Consider the following 16,910-nt stretch of genomic DNA (forward strand, 5'->3'; position numbering starts at 1 on the left):
TCCTGCGGCTAGATAAGAAACATCCCTTTCTACTTGGAAAAAAATTTGTATGTAACGCAGTTGGTTGAGGCACTATGCTACAAGCCGGAAGGTCGCGGGTTAAGGCCCCGATGAGGTCGTTGGATTTCTTCAATTGACCGAATCCTTACATCAGCACTATTGCCCTGGGGTCGACTCAGCCTCTAACAGAAATTAGTACCAGCAATATTCTTGGAGGTAAAGGGCGGCCGGCGCGTAAGGCTGACAACCTTGCCGCCATCTTTGAGCCGATTGTCTAAAAAATGTGGGACTCTCAACCACTCACAAACCTATGGGCCTCCACGGCCTGTTACTGGCATACTTCTACTTACTTTACTTTTACGATCTATACAAGCGTTCATTAACATTCATTTACCATGTGGTCGCTCCTCATTGGACAGTGCCCCGCCCCTGTTTCGCCCAATCACGGCTTCATCTATAACTCATCGCCCATTGCGAGAGTTACGTATGACCTTGCACCCCTCGCAACAATGTTGTTAAATGTGGAAATGGTAAGTTTATGTTTGCCGTAAAGCTGGAACCCCTTCAGCGTAACACGCGACCTATTCCCAGAAGCACAGCTCCATAAATAAAGGCTACTTTAATCGCTACTCAATAAAAAGTTTTAAGAATGTCCCAACGTTTATGCACAAAACAAACAAACAAACAAACAAACTCCGTGGCCTGTTGTCCGCAAGCAAACTATACCGAGCCTCGTGAGGATAACTGAGGAGTTATTTCAAGGAAATAGCGGCTCAGGTCTAGAAAACCGAGATTATCGGCCGTGGAGATCCGTTGCGCTGACCACGCGACACCCTCTATCCGCAAAAGTTGGCACTAACTTCGCCGACAAGCGGCGGTCGCTCGGTCGGTATGTATATGGAAACTGAATTATGAAGTAGCGTTATGAAGGAGATGAAATTAGGACAAGAGTAACTTCAGCAGATACTTGTTATTCAGCTCGAAGCGTTTATGCACGCTGAATATCGGATATGAATCGAATAATGTTGCTAGTTGCTGTCTCATTGGAAGTCTGAGAAGGGAATGACAGGATAATATTAAGATAGATCATGGGGAGTAACGATCAAAGGAACGGAGGTGGACTGAACATGGTCAGGATAGTGTCAAAGCCAGTCGCTAGTTATGGCTAGCTAAATATGCACCAGTACCTACCCAGGCAACTACTAGAGCTTAGTGCGGTAGGTTAAAGAAAACGTGCTGTACCGCATCTCACTTGCAAAAGGCTAGTATGGGAGAAGACCTGTATGCGTATTTCTATATATTGTCACGATTTCAGAGTAACTGTAGATGGCTTTTGTATTGATGATCGGATTTATTGGACTCTTCGATACAGCGCATGACTACACTTTACGGTTCACTATTAAACACATACACTAGTGTCCACAGTCATGTCGTCAGTAGCCGTTGCTCGGCAGCGGCTTCAACGGTGGACGTTCCCCTACCTCTGGGTTGCCGAATTGTCCCCGCGCCTCAGTTACCAGCTTCTCAAAGCAACAGCTCACAACTACTGAACTACAGCGGTCCCCTGACTGACTGACTCACGAAACAGCCATCTAACTCAACTCAAATCAACTGACTGAAAACCTTCACAGTCAGATTTCCTGACAGGAGTGGATGGGAAGATGGGTTTCGGTCCGATAGAAAAGGGGGACTGATCTGGTATACAGATGGTTCCAAGACACGTAGAGGCACTGGAGCTGGTGTATACTGCCATGGTACGAGGCGGGAACTTAATTTCAGCCTTGGGCAGTACACGACAGTATTCCAGGCAGAAGTATATGCCATTAAAGCATGTATTATGGAGAATGTAGATAGGAACTACAGAAATGGGAACATCTCCATTCTATCTGACAGCCAAGCTGCACTTAAAGCGCTTGACAAACACAAGATCTACTCAAAATTGGTCTGGGATTGCCACCAGACCCTCATGGAACTGCCCAGACATAACAGGGTACAACTGATATGGGTGCCAGGGCATGAGGATATTGCTGGAAACGAAATAGCAGACCAATTTGTCAAGATTGCAGCTGAATATCCGTTCATAGGACCTGAACCAGCCTGTGGCATCTCTCTAGAAGTTGCCAAACAGGCAATCAGGGACTGGACAAATATGAATCATAAGAAATACTGATGATCCTTAACTGGACTCAGGCAAGCAAAGGGACTCTTACGAGGACCCTCTTCTAAAACAGCGAAGGAACTGTTGACGTTAAACAGGAACCAGCTACGATGGGTGGTGGGACTACTTACAGGACACTGTCACCTCAAAGAACACCTCTTCAAATTGGGACTAAGTAATAGTCGCACTTGTGAGAGGTGTCGAGAAGACAATGAAACAGCCACACATATCCTGTGTGAATGTGAGGCCTTAGCTTATTTAAGATTATGTCACTTGGGTCAATACTTTATGGAACCAAGTGACTATTTTGATGCCCCCACGTACAAAATCCTGAGCTTCATTCGAAGTGCAGGATTGTTGAAGGGATAATCAGAAGGGGAGGCACAATAGGTCACTGTAGTCGCGGTGCACGGGCCAAGAAGGCCCACCCCTTATACATTCATTCATTCATTCATTCATTCATTCAACTGACTGAAAACTCACTAAGTGTCCTGTTTATAATATTTCGGAACGGACCGCACAGGAAACACTCTTCCTCTGTTGCTCTCTGCAATTGTTACCGTGGAAACGTTTGTTAGAGAAGTCATTTTAATAACGGCTAATTTTCACGTAAGCTACATAAGAACAGAAAAATAGGAATGACTACTACGTATTTTCCCTTCAAAATCTGAATATAATCATACGTTATACTATTACAGGTGAATTTACATGCTTTTCACGTATAATTTCCTTATAGGCCTATGAGATCGACCGAAAATGGTCCCGCGATCGACCGGTCGACGCGTTGGACATGCGTGGTATAGAGCCTTAAAATTCGAATTTTTGTCCAGGGGAAGTTAATCATGCCTGGAGCTTTTGACTGCTGTGCTGTCGCCCCAAGCAAAACACAGATGGCATCTTGAATCACACGAACTGAGCACTTCCTGGGAAGTCTCTTCCATTTCACCAAACACTAAAACTGCGAAAGAAAAATAAAACTGTTTCTGTAGGTAGGCACCACGCCATACGAAGTAGCATTATTAATATCTGTACCGCGTGTGGATGGGTGGTCAGCTTCGTGATCCGGTCTCCTTATTCCCGAAAAGAGTCCCCTCGGTGCTGCTGAAAGGGGGGGGGGAGGACGCGAGAGCCCCTGTCCCCATCAGTTTCATGTTACATCACCTAACCTGCGTGGGTGTGCGTCACGAGTTCCAGAACGCGACAAGAGCAATTTGCATCACACTTGGCATTAAAGATTTGTTTTCATGTTTCGTGCCCTGCATCCGGTCTGGAAAACAGAGATTAACGGCCGTGGGGATCCGTTGCGCCGACCACGTGACACCCTCTATCCGCAAAAGTTGGCACTAACTTCGCCGACAAGCGGCGGTTGCTCGTTTGGTATAGTTCACTTGCAGACTACAGGCCACGGAGTTTGTTTTATTTTTTGTTTTTGTTTCATGCCCTGCAGTCGCATTTCTATGCTTACGCGAAGGATTGCGGGCGAGGTTTGCAATTGGGAAGCAGCGGAGCCCGCACAGGTCACGTGTCCTGAGATATGACGTATGAACTTGGTGAAGTGTGACGGCTTATTGCAGTCATTACCCGCCGCAGATGTTCTGGAATTGTTTGTGTCCTTCGTCAAGTGGCAATGAAGTGTTGACCTCTTGGCAGCTGGACCCTGGCAACGACTGGGAGAAATAGCGAGCATGTTGACGTGATGCGCAGGGTCTCCACATGCAGATACAGGCTATGGGTTGGACTAGTCTGGCTGGGGATTCCGTGAAGCAAGAGGTTCTTGTGAACACGGTAATGAACCTGGAGTTTCCCTGAAAGGCTTATTGGCTGAGCGATTGGTAAAGTAAAAGTAAGTAAAGCTATCCCTGTAACAGGACGTTGAGGCCCATAGGGTTGTGAGACGTTGAGGTTCCCACATTTTCTAGACAATCGGATCAAAGATGGCGGAAAGGGTGTCAGCCCTACGCGCCGGCCGCCCTTTACCCCCAGGAAGATTCCTGATATTCATTTCTGTTAGAGGCTGAGTCGACCCTAGGGCCATAGTGCGGCTGGAAGGATTAGGTCAATTAAAGAAGTTGAATGACCTCATCGGGACCTGAACCCGCGACCTTCCGGCTTGTAGCATAGCCCTGTGGTGTAGTTGCATTTGCTGCCGCCAGCTTCTTCCCCCTGCCTATTGCAATCAATATCTTGCGGCCTTTCTCATGTTTTCGTGCATACACTATGTCTAACCCTTCGTGGCAGGACTGAAGGTCGTCACCCTGAATAGTGAGTCGGCGTGTTGCGCAGTGTGGCCTGCCTCGTGGAAGGCTGATATTTCCGAAACTGAATCACGCCGAGACATCTACAGTGCCTTCTGATGGCAGTCTTTTCCCATCATTTTGTTGTCTTGTGCAATTTTGGAAATTAACCCTTGAAGCACAAAGCTTAGAGCATCCGCTTGTGTAGTGGGACAGTCTACGCAAGAATACGTATTTCTGAAAGAGACAAAATAGACACATCCGTGTCAACATTTGTTTTCATTAACTGTTGGTGATAAAGCTAAATATTTCAACCCTTTTCTTTGGTCATCTTCAGGCGTACACGAATACTGGTGCTAGTTCTTGATTGCGTCATTGATCTCTATGAATTTTTATACTAGTTAGTTAGTTATTGGAGAGGGTGGGTTTCCCCATGCACTGAGACCTCTATTGGTCCATTGTGCTTCCCTCTATGATTTCTACCAGTCTCTATATCCTACCGGTACTGGTGCTTACCATCAGTCCCGCCCAGCCAGCGAGACCGGCTCTATTAGCTGAGAGGTATCTGTAATGCTTCCCCCATCTACCAGAGGTATTAGAGACTGCTGTTGGGCGGGAAACGTCCGTTAATTTGGCTCAGTGACCTCCTTTGGAGATATGAGGTTCTTTTACGTGCCGTAAAGCTACGACACGGGACCCACGGCTTAAAGTCCCTCCCGGAGGACTTGTTCCCTGAATTTTTCCGCCCTTAAAAATTCGACGACCTCCACCGGGTATTTGAACCCGCGTACTACGAGTCATGAGGTAATTTTTATACTAACAATATATAATATTATTTTATATTTTATACCTTGACATTAAAAGGATAACAATTGAAATTAGATTGGCGATTCAGGTATTTATTTAAGACTGTGACCGCTGCATGTCTGTATACGTATGTGTTGTTTGGCTGTTGCACTCTGGCGGTGAGGGTTTTGATGTGGGGTAGCAGCGTGCTTACCGAGTGAAGGCTACACTCGCTATTCTGGGTGTCAGTGTCAGGCTGTTTATACATTCAAATATGTTTTGTATATATACAGTTCCCCGTGTTGTTAGCGTCATCCACTTATCATTAAAGGCCCAGAATATTTCCCGCAGAGTGGATTTGTGTGTTTCGTATGGACTTGAGAACCAATAATTGTTTCTGTACTTACCTTTAAGCAATTTGCCTTTGCAATGGAGATGCAGAACGTTTCGTATTCCTTATTTCATATTTATAGCAGCGGTGGAAAATATTTTGTGCCCTGTGAGTTAGGCCATCTCGTACACGGTAATTTGAAGGCGTGTAAACTAATCTATGTTTGTTTATTAGAGAAAATATATTAATTTATTTAATGTAAACACATCAATTAATTGTTTTACTAAGATTTGTAAAGGCAGATCATCATGTTGTTTCATTGTGTGTATTTTTTTTTGAGAGCAAACGAATTGATTTGTGCCTCGAAGTAAACAATCGGCGCTACGGTTTGATTGCTGAGAAATCCGCATTTTGTCATCTCTCAACGAAGTAGGGCTCCTTGCCTTCCGCTTGCTATATATATATATACAGTAAAACTTGGTTATAGCAACATCGGTTTCTGCGACACCTTGTCTATTGCGTCAAATATTCAATGGTACGAACTAATTCCTCATAAAGCAACTGTTTTTGTACCTTGCTTAGTACGACATGCACAAATGCATCAACCTCGTATGTAACGTCATTTTCATTCCTGAATTTCTCTGATATGGACATTGAACGTAATTTAGAAAGTGTGTATTGGGCAAGTAACAGGAAACAGATGAAGATAACTGATTACTGTACTCGTATCTAGGTACAGTAAGGCACAACAATTGATGTAATCTACTGTAATTTGGTGAGTAGGCCTACCTTTAATATACAGTATTAGTGCGGTGTGTATTGTCAGTGAAAAGCGCTGTAATATGTCTTTGATATTACACATTTGGGCAATTCCACGTTAATGTTACGTTAGTCTGTACTTAACTACGTATTGCACTAAAAAATGTAACATTATAACTCGGTTTTTGGTAGATTTTTACGTGACTAACATAAGGCTACTGTGGAAGTGCCCATTTCGGTTACAACGACATTCGTTTATAACGACAATATTTTTAGGTCCCTTTGATGACGTTATAACCAAGTTCTACTGTATATATATATATATATGTGCCCATGTAGGCCTGAACCGCCTGCAACCGCATCACTGTTTCAGGCCGTATATATATATATATATATACACACACACACACACACAGTATATGCCCATGTAGGCCCGAACCGCCTGCAGGTGGTGGGTACACGGAACGCAAAAGCGACTCATGATTATCGTAGTAATTCGTTGTAATTATGAATTTCTGGGATGCGACACCATGTAATCTGATAGGCATGAATCAACATTTCGGTGGAATCCGCTGCCTCCATGTTCAGGGTAGGATAGGACGGAGATAGCAGTTCACTTCGAAACGTTGGTACCCTTAGAATACCGTAATGATAATATTAAACGTGAGCGAGTCTCAGATTTCATAATTATACTGCATGCAAATTGTGGGTTAGCCGGGGTAGCGACTGTCTACCAGCTGGACTGCCGAGGGATCATATTTCGAGTCCCGGTTTGCGCAAGATTTCTCTTCACTCCGTCTTGTTGAAATCTGTTGTGTCCCATCCAACCTTGTGTACCGGTGTCTCTTTGTGCGGTGGTTAGGCGGCCGGGGCATAAAGCTGACCATTCACCTCCAGCTAGTGCCGAGCTGTATACAGCCACTCTCCCCACGTCAGCATGGGCTAGTGCTTAATTAATTAAGCACAGGGACAGCGGTGCCTTTGCTGCTTGTAGATCGTGGGACCTGCCCTGCCGACCGTCTGCGCGACTTTAGAGCGCTGCAGTCTGCATGGTAGTTAACTTACAGTGTCACAGTAACTCAGCACAATGTTTAGCAGGAGTTCCGTCATTCTTATTATAATAGCTCATCGGAAGCTAGTTCCCAGGTCAAGGAAATGTGGACCTATACCTCCACTTCAGTTCAGCACACGGATAAATTTACCATTTATACTCGTATTTGGAGAATATGTTTAGAGCTTGATCCAAGTACAGTTGCAACAAATGTTCCTACTTTATCTTCAAAGGAGCCAATTTTATGTTTGCATTAGAACTTAAGGAGAAAATCGGGCTACTTGCGAAGTACGTAAATTCAAGGCTGAGATTCTTGTCAATGGAGCAGTGTTTCGTAACTAAGCAGCGGAACACTGCGCTGGTTAACAGGGCGAGCAGAAGTAAAGAGAGACGTTTACACCCAAAATTTTAATTTGGTCACGACCGTTTGAAAATATGTGTAACGGCAGGCTGGAAACAAATTATTGTCAATGACATAATCTAAGTGGCCCTTCTTGTAGATAAAAAGTGTAAAACTAAGTATGCGTACTACTTAAGATCATTAGAGAGATTTAGTTATAGACGGGTTGGATAATATTAAAATGGGCAATAAAGAAATAGAATGTGCTGCGGCTGAAGAAAGAGAGGGGCAGGGACCGTGGTTATGGCAGTGTACTGTTCGGGTTCCATGATAAGGGGGAAATGGCTTGAGGAGAAATGGATGTCAATTTCTCACTAAAGACCGCACCTCTTAGTTTGCTGGCTAGGAAAGGTAACTGTACATTATGAAGTGGAAGACAGTTTCTCCGCATTTGCCCGGAAGGATTGTCGGAGAGCGCAGAATGTTTATGTCTGATGTGCTTTCGGAGTGAGCCGAGAACCTTCCGAATAGAATTCGGAGCAGATAGTGCTTGGGCTAACCTGCTATATCTCCCCAACCTCACTTGAGCCACAGTCTATCAAAACACGGCTCTCGCTCGAATATTACATGGACGGTCAAAGATGACTTCCAATCCCAGAAGTTCATAAACAGCGCAGCAGTAACGGAGTAACGTTTTCATTGCTGTGATAGAAACTACACTGCTATTGTTGGGTACATGATGTCGCAATGTCGCGGCACCCCTCGTCTGTCCCCGCACCGCGATCCTACACTCATCTTACTGTCTGCATGCAGATCGTTGTTAAACGTACATAAACGGCAAGGGGAGCCGGGATAGCGACTGGCGACGAGCTGGACGCTGAGGCGTCGGAGTTCTAGACCCGGTGGGGGCAAGAATTTTCTCTTCTCAGTGTGGTCCAGACCGGCTCTGGGGCCCACCCATCCTCCTATCCAATGGATACCGGGGACTCTTCCCCGGGGGTAAAGCAGCCGGGGCATTAAGCTGACCACTCACCTACAGCTCATGCTAAGGTCAAGAAAACGTGGGTCTGTACATCCACTCTCTCATACGCCTTCATGGGGGTAGTGTTTAATTAGTTAAGCACAGGGACAACTTTGCCTTATTTTTTTCTACAGAAAAGGTAAAATTGTCCCTCGACTTCATTATTTAAGTACCACGCCATGAAATCATATGTGGCAACGGAGGTATAGCTCCACCAGTCTTGAGCTCGGCATGAGTTGGAGCAGAATCATCAGCTTCACTCCTCGGCCGCCGGTACCCTTTGGATGGACCCCAGGGCCGATCTAGATGCTGTAGAGTAGAGAAAAATCTCCGGCCGTCCTACCCTTAACACGTCACTATGCCGACCGAGCAATCCCGGATCGTTAAGAGCACATATATGATATATTAAACTAACAATTTGATTAACTTAAATAGACTTGTTAAAAAATAGCGCACTAAATGAGGGTAGTTTTAGTTTTGTCATTTTCTCATTGTACTCGTATATGGTAGTCATAATAGGACACAGCAGTTTCAATTCTAATTGTCGTACATAAGAAGGCTTAATGATGGCCGAACAGGTTGAAATATGTGTGTGCAACACTGCTTGTATGGTGACGATATGACAGATCTGTACGGAGTCCCCAAGATGCCCAGATGCCTCTGTCATAACTGGAGAAGGAGCCAATCCATTGACCCCCCCACATGCTGCTGCAGCAGCTTACCTTGGCCTCGGCCCAAACAGCATCCGTTGCGACCCGCACGGTCACTGGGTCTCTCGCATTCCACAGCAGCTGGCCAGTTACCGGAGACCTACATACAGCAGCTCACTCGCCCAGATGGTTAGGCAGGTCCCCGAATATCCGTGTTCACAGGAGCACGGCGTTGCCCCTGTCACTCGCCCAGATAGATAGGCAGGTCCCCGAATTTCCGTGTTCACAGGAACACGGCGCTGCCCCTGTCACTCGCCCAGATTGATAGGCAGGTCCCCGAATTTCCGTGTTCACAGGAACACGGCGCTGCCCCTGTCACTCGCCCAGATGGTTAGGCAGGTCCCCGAATTTCCGTGTTCACAGGAACACGGCGCTGCCCCTGTCACTCGCCCAGATGGTTAGGCAGGTCCCCGAATTTCCGTGTTCACAGGAACACGGCGCTGCCCCTGTCACTCGCCCAGATGGTTAGGCAGGTCCCCGAATTTCCGTGTTCACAGGAACACGGCGCTGCCCGTCACTCGCCCAGATAGATAGGCAGGTCCCCGAATTTCCGTGTTCACAGGAACACGACGCTGCCCGTCACTCGCCCAGATAGATAGGCAGGTCCCCGAATTTCCGTGTTCACAGGAACACAGCGCTGCCCCTGTATGTAGTCCAGTTCAGACCACACACCCTCACTGTGTGTCGTTAAGTTGGTTTTTATTTAAGTCCTCGCCTGATTATTTGATGGGGTGGGTTGGACTCTAGTGGGCCTATTGTACCAGCCCAGATGATTGATGAGTATGGGGCAGTCGGTGAGACGAGAATTGGAAGGGGAAACCTGCCGCTCTCTCTGCTACAAATCTCGCATGAACTGACCTGAGATTGAACCCGGCCCACCGCGGTGGGAAGCAGGCAACTAACCACCGTGTCCAAGTACCCTCTCCAGTTTCCTCCGATTAAAAAAAAATGTAATGATTTCTCACCAACTGATCAGAATTGTATTTGAATTCCATTTGAATCGGTGACACTGGATAAACGCAGCAGTTGAAGTTGTCTGCACTGGCCTGCGCGGCGTCTCAGTTGCTCAGTCGTGAAGGCAGTTTCACCACAGGATCCAAACTGAATATCTTCTACATGTAAGGCAGATGCGTGTTTCCATACCAATTAAGGCTGGGTCCACACGAGCGCACGAAGTACGTCCGTTGCAACGAACGTACTGTATGACGGACGTTGCTGAGGACACCACACAGTTACAGAATGCGGTGCGTAGCTTTTTGTCTGCAATGGAGTCAGAAGAAAGCGTAGCATTCGCCTCTCTTGTTTATTTCTACAACGGACGTCACGACGTTCGTTACAACGGACGCATTTTGTGCGCTCGTGCGGCCTCAGCCGAAGTTGTCATGAATTCTGTGTTAAGTACGTAGCATATTTCGATTCTTGGGCCCTGATGTCCTTTTCAATTTCACGTTACAGAAAGGGCAGCGTGCTGACTTTCTTCGTGTGGGGGCACATCCCGTGAATTGCAGCGTCGGTGAATCCACAACTAAAGTAAGTATCGATCGAGGTTCGATATCAACATTTTACTCGTATATAGTCTGGATATTGAAAGAGCCCCTACCCCTACCCCGCCTTCCCGGAAGAGAGATTTGAGGTTTCCAGGCCGGTGAAAATTCAGATTTTGATCTTCTGGGTTCTGCCACATTATGTTCTGCATTTCAGAGGAACTTCAGGGCATGATGTCCCTCCGAGACATTGTAGTCACCTCGTGCAATGATAGATGACGTCATAATCCGAGAGACTGGAGTCTTAAGTGACAGCATTCACTGATCGTCAACAAGACATTGATTAGTTACTAATTTACTGCGAAATAAATTAATCCAAGTTCGATAAATTATACTCAGTAGAGAAATTCCAGCTGGTATCCGACGTTTTCTCTCTGACTGGCGGGCCTGTAGCACACTAAAGAGGGTGAATTTTGAGAATGAATGCAATGGAGACTCGGTTTAAGGTCAGGATTCTAGCCGAATACCTTAATAATGACGTCACTTCCGTATACGTAAATCAGCTAAATCTCTATCTTCGTTGTAAGGAATTTCGATACCCTTGATCTTTCTGGAATCCCCGGAAACTGTAGATTTGTTATCTGCTTCGTCTTCCTGGGGCACGCGGTAGTGTAGTTGGTTGAGGCACTATGCTACAAGCCGGTAGGTCGCGGGATCGAATCCCGATGAGGTCATTGGATTTTTTCAATTGACCTAATGCTCCCAGAAGCACTGTGGCCCTGGGATCCACTCAGCGTCTAAGAGAAATGAGTACCAGGAATATTCTTGGAATAATCTTGGGGGTAAAAGGGCGGCCGGCGCGTAGGGATGACAACCTAGAACATGTGGGAACCTCAACCCTATGGGCGTCCACTGCCTGTTACAGGGATACCTTTGCTTTACTTACTTAATTACTTGCTTGCTACCTCTTCCTACGCCCAGTAGCTGAATTGCATCATGAGTCTACTGCGGCGAAGTGGTCGAAATGTGGGTGTGAAGAACATCGCCAACGTTCGTACAGTAGCACTTGGCGAAAGACAGTTAAATGCCGTTTTATGATTGCAATTGTCAGAGGCGTATTGAGACGAATGAGGTTATGACTTGCTGCCGGGTCAAGCGGGGTCAACTCTTTGAACTACGGTTTGTGTTTGATGAAACTCTACAGTTTAGTTAACACTTTACACAGCGATTAATATCACATAGTGATAATACTTTGCTACTGAACAATGGACTCATTCCTTGCAAAACGGCAGCCAGCAATTTGGGGGCAAGATGTCGTTGTCCTTCTCGTTTGCTCGGCAGAGTTCTTCGAGCTGACCTTTGAACTTTGAGCGGCTTAGGAAGTAGTTGTTACGAGATTTCTCCTTTATCTTCGCCATGCCTGTCTGCCCACACGCAAGAACTGAGAATCGCTGAGCGAACATGAGCGGAATTCGCTGTTGTTACTTTTAGTGACGTTTGTCCATATATTGCGTTTCCGGTTAAGCCGGAACGGGAGGAACGGACACTGTTGTAGTTGCTGCGTCACATCTCGATCGCAGTGAGCTAAATGTTTCTAACAGAAATATATCTCACGTACAGTACGACATTTCCGGTAGTACAGGGCGTTCAATCAAGGAGGAAACTTCGCAACACGACTGACCCAGCCCAAAATTCCTCACAGATTGCTGCTGTAACGGCTTTCGTTTATCAGCGCTAATGACTCATTCCGATAACAGCAGTTACAGCAGCAGTCTGTGAGGAATGTTGGGCCGGGCAGCGGTGTTGCGAAGTTTCCTCCTTAACTGAACGCACTGTATTTCGATTTTCGAGAAAATTAAATAAACGGAAGGAAACTCGTCAAAATCGAGGAGGGATGCGTTAATTTTCTAACTCGTTAGAAATTCATACTGCTTGGAGATAGGACTGTGTTGGAGGAACGAGAGGATAGAGCAAGCAAACTCCGTGGTTTTAGTCCGCAAGCGAACTATACCGACCGAGCAACCGCCGCTTGTCGGCGAAGTTGCCAGCCTTAGCGGATAGAGGCTGTCACATGGTCTGCGCAACGAATCCACAAGGCCGTCAATTTCGGTTTTGTGCTTAACTTGAAAGTACTATCTTAGCAGCGGCAGAAAACGAGTAAAGACCTTTGTACTACATTTGCTTATGCAGATTGAATTCACGACATACTGGACCAGTGTTAGCAGAACGCGAATTGGAATGGGAGGTAGCCACGGCGGCCCGGTTTCGATCTCGGGTCTGGTCAAGTGGGATTTGTGATGGACAAAGTGACGCTGGGGCGGATTTTCTCCGAGTGCTTCGGTTTCCCCTGCCAATATTCATTCCACCAAATTCTCGATCATCATAATCACCCGGGGCAGGTACAGTAGGCCAATCAGTGGCCGCCGTGCCGAGTGGACAGCCTCAGCTCTTGTGTACGTGTGATACAAGAATCGCAGGTCCGACTTCTACAGGGACAACCTATCTTGGTTTGCTGACTTATTTGCTTCTGGTGAAGTGCTGGTTCTCGGTAAAGTCCGTGGGGCAGTTGGATCTGTGTGTGTGTGCCTGTCTGAGCCCACAGAAAGCGACATGAACCAACTACAGCCAAGCAGTTTACATGTTACTTGAGACCAGCTGATGCAACGTCAATACATGCAGAATGTGACTGACAAGGATTCAGAATAGGCGAAATCCGGAACTCCGTGTTCCCACTGCAGTCAGTCTGATTAAACTCACCACACAGAAAACAAGTCACGTGATGAATATCTCGCCAGTCCATTGGCTCGCTGACTGTTGCCTATCAACGAGCTATAAACATTCGTCCTGTTTTTATGTGACTTTAAGCGAGGTGTTTATCGCGCCGTTCCCTAGCTATACACGTTACATTATTATTATTATTATTATTATTATTATTATTATTATTATTATTATTATTATTTTATAGGGGCACGCGGGAACGTTGTTGTCGTCTAAAATCCGGAAGGTTGCGGGTTCGAGTCCCAGTTGTCCTAATCCTTCCAGTCTCCCTGTGTTCTTGGGGTCGACTCAACCTCTAACAGAAATGAGAACCAGGAATCTTCCTGGGTGGTAAAGGACGGCCGGCGCGTAAGGCTGACAACCTTACCGCCATCTGCCGATTGTCTAGAGAATGTGGGAGCCTCAACGTCTCACACCCCTATGGGTCTCCATGCCCTGGTACAGGGACAGCTTCACTTTTTTACCTTTACATTTTACTATCACCCAGTAGATTCACATCATCAGCACAGACCAACAGCTGATGTGTCCCGTTTAGTTTCAGTCCCACCTGGTTTCCCTGGACCTTCCTAATGGCATATTCTAAAGCAAAGTTGAAAAGCAGTGGCGATAAAGCATCTGCTTATTTTAGACCATTCTGGATAGTAAATTTAACAGGCAAATGTTTACCTACACGGACTTTACTATACGTTTCGTTTAAACACATTTTAATCAACCTAACTTGTTTCATGTGTACCCCAAACTCTATCAGAATATTGTACAATACTTCCTTCCTAACTGAATCGTAGGCTTTCTTGAAGTCTATGAATAGCTGATGTACTGTCTCACTGTACCCCCATTTTTTCTGCAGTATCTGACGAATGCAAAAGATCTGATCTGTAGTTGATCTGTTCCATCTTCAGAGCAGAAGATAAGACTACATAGCGTCCGTCTGTTGCACAACTTCAGGGTTCACGGATAGCGAGAGTAACGCGGTGTTGGGGTGGCAGAGCGCGGCGTCGCCTTGTACAGACAAAACAAGAATTAAAGAGAAACGTGTAAAATGCCGGGTGGCGAGCTATGGAACAAGTAAGCGCAGCCTGCGCTCCATGAGCAACATGCTGACTGCCGCGCGATTGTGCAGACTCGAGGGGAGGGCAGTTTGATTACAGAAGAGATGGACACTCACTCACTGACACTTCAGAGGAGCTTGGTGCGGCGTCAGTACGTTGCTACAGCTTTCTGCTCCTGCCGATGCATGCATTCATTCAACGCATCTAGCAGAGCACTGGCACGGGAAAGTAAGCGCTTCTGCGGACATAGGAAGGGATGGAAACAACTGCAACCAATTAATCATTCTCTGCTAACGGAGTGTTTTAGCACAAATCGTCAGTACAAAGCAAAGTTAGATAACCTGGGTCTGTTAATGCTGCATGAACCAGTTCATCTAGCAAGCAAGCAAAATTCAGTTAATCTAGAAGTACCAGGAAGGGGGGGGGGGAAGTCAGCCACTCGTTAATCACGAACTCTTGTAGCAGTGTTGCAGATGTGCAGTATGTCTTCTTGTCAGGAAAGAAAATTTATTTCAAGTACATATTGGTGCAATAGTCACACGTAGCTAACGTCCCGGAAAAGTGGGTCTACACATAAACAGAGGGTACAGCCTATTTCAATAGGCTGCTTGTAAAGTGGTTCTGGACAGACAGTAACATTCAGCCTCCTCCCCTCCCTTCGCCAGGGTGTACAGAACTGCACACGTGTTCTCTCACTTTACTTACTCATGGAGCTGAGCCCTTCTTCAGGAGAAACCAATTCTGCAGCTACCCAAGAATTTCCCAGCATTTTATGGAACCCGAAGGTTCATTACCGTGTTGACAAGAGCCCCCCACTGGTCCCAATCCTGAGCCAGATCAGTGCAATCCATACCATCGCATCCTATCTCTGTAAGATCCATTTTAATATTGTCCACCCACCTACGCCTTGGTCTTCCCAGTGGTCTCGTTTCTTCTGGCTTTCCCACCAATATCCTATATGCAGCCCTCTTCCCCCAAATCGTGCTACATGCCCTGCCCACCCTATCCTCCTTGACTTGATCATTCTAATTATACATGTACTTTGAGAAGAGTACAAGTTATGAAGCTCCTCATTATGCAGTTTTCTCCAGCCTATCACTTCATCTCTCTTCGGTCCAGATATTCTCAACACTCTGTTCTCAAACACCCTCAGTCTTTGTTCCTTTCTTAATGTCAGAGACTAAGTTTCACACCCATACGTTCTTTCACATTAATATGTTTAATTGTTTGTCTTGATATTCTGTACCGCCGTTCATAAACGGGTGAATTAACACAGAAATTTGTATTTTTTGCATGTTCCATAGTTGAGAAATCTGGTCACCTAAGTCGACTTTTCTCTGCTTTTACCCATCCTGTTGGACCGGAAGAAGCTACTCTCGAAGTTCTACTTCCTGGAGTCTCTGTAGAACCAAACTCCGAATTTGTGTCCCCAGTGCATGCGGGTTTCTTATTTCACTGGTTGCTTGGTTCAGTTCATGTCCTCTGTTACGTAAGCTGCTTCACGAATGTTTCGTGAACGCAAATGAAGGGGTTCGCAAGACAGGAAGTCAAATGAGAAAGAAATTATTATTTCATAACAGAGTTCTTCTTCCAAGTTTCGTATATTTTACTACTCAGTCGGCCTTCAAGGAAACTCGTCATAGGCAACTTCAACTTCTTGTGGTAACGACTGAAATGGGAGTGCTCCAATGCAACATTTAATAACCTACGAACTGGTTGGTAGGTCGATATGTTACAAGGACAGTGCAGTGCTCATAAATATGCAACCCCCGCAACATGAGAGTGGCGACAGAGCACATCAGCACTACGGCTTCCGGCACCAAGTGGCGCCCTCTTTTCTATAAAGTAGTCCATATACCAGTTACGAGTATATCCATAGACCAATTTCCTAAATTCATGGCTAAATTTATGTTAAACACTCATTATACATATGTATTGTATACATAGTCGCATCTACAGAGCCGTTACTAGGTTACGGCACAGTAAACAGCCTATCAACGTAATAATGATTGCACACGCAACAGAGGAACATGTCACGTCATGGACGATATCATGCAACAGTAGGAGAGCTGTGGGAAGCTGTCTTCTCTGCATGGTCCTTACGAAAGATACGTGATGCAAAAATAGAACTGTTGAGATGTGTTTTCTGTGGGGTCCTTGCTGGGGTGATATAAGCAGGACAAGTCTAGAATTCAGTTAGTTGTATGTT

At 45.9% G+C, this 16,910-nt stretch overlaps 1 protein-coding gene across 3 annotated transcripts in view; it reads left to right on the forward strand.

Moving 5' to 3' along the window:
* LOC111868306 overlaps window positions 1–16,910 on the forward strand; it is a 168,875-nt gene that overhangs the window by 58,879 nt on the left and 93,086 nt on the right. For all 3 annotated transcript variants that reach the window (XM_033753001.1, XM_023858843.2, XM_023858844.2), the window contains exon 2: window positions 10,846–10,920. The gene's annotated coding sequence lies outside the window, so the exon portion shown is untranslated. The remainder of the gene's footprint in view (window positions 1–10,845; window positions 10,921–16,910) is intronic.

The sequence above is a fragment of the Cryptotermes secundus genome, unplaced genomic scaffold, assembly GCF_002891405.2.
Source record: "Cryptotermes secundus unplaced genomic scaffold, Csec_1.0 scaffold1115, whole genome shotgun sequence".
Lineage (NCBI taxonomy): Eukaryota > Metazoa > Arthropoda > Insecta > Blattodea > Kalotermitidae > Cryptotermes > Cryptotermes secundus.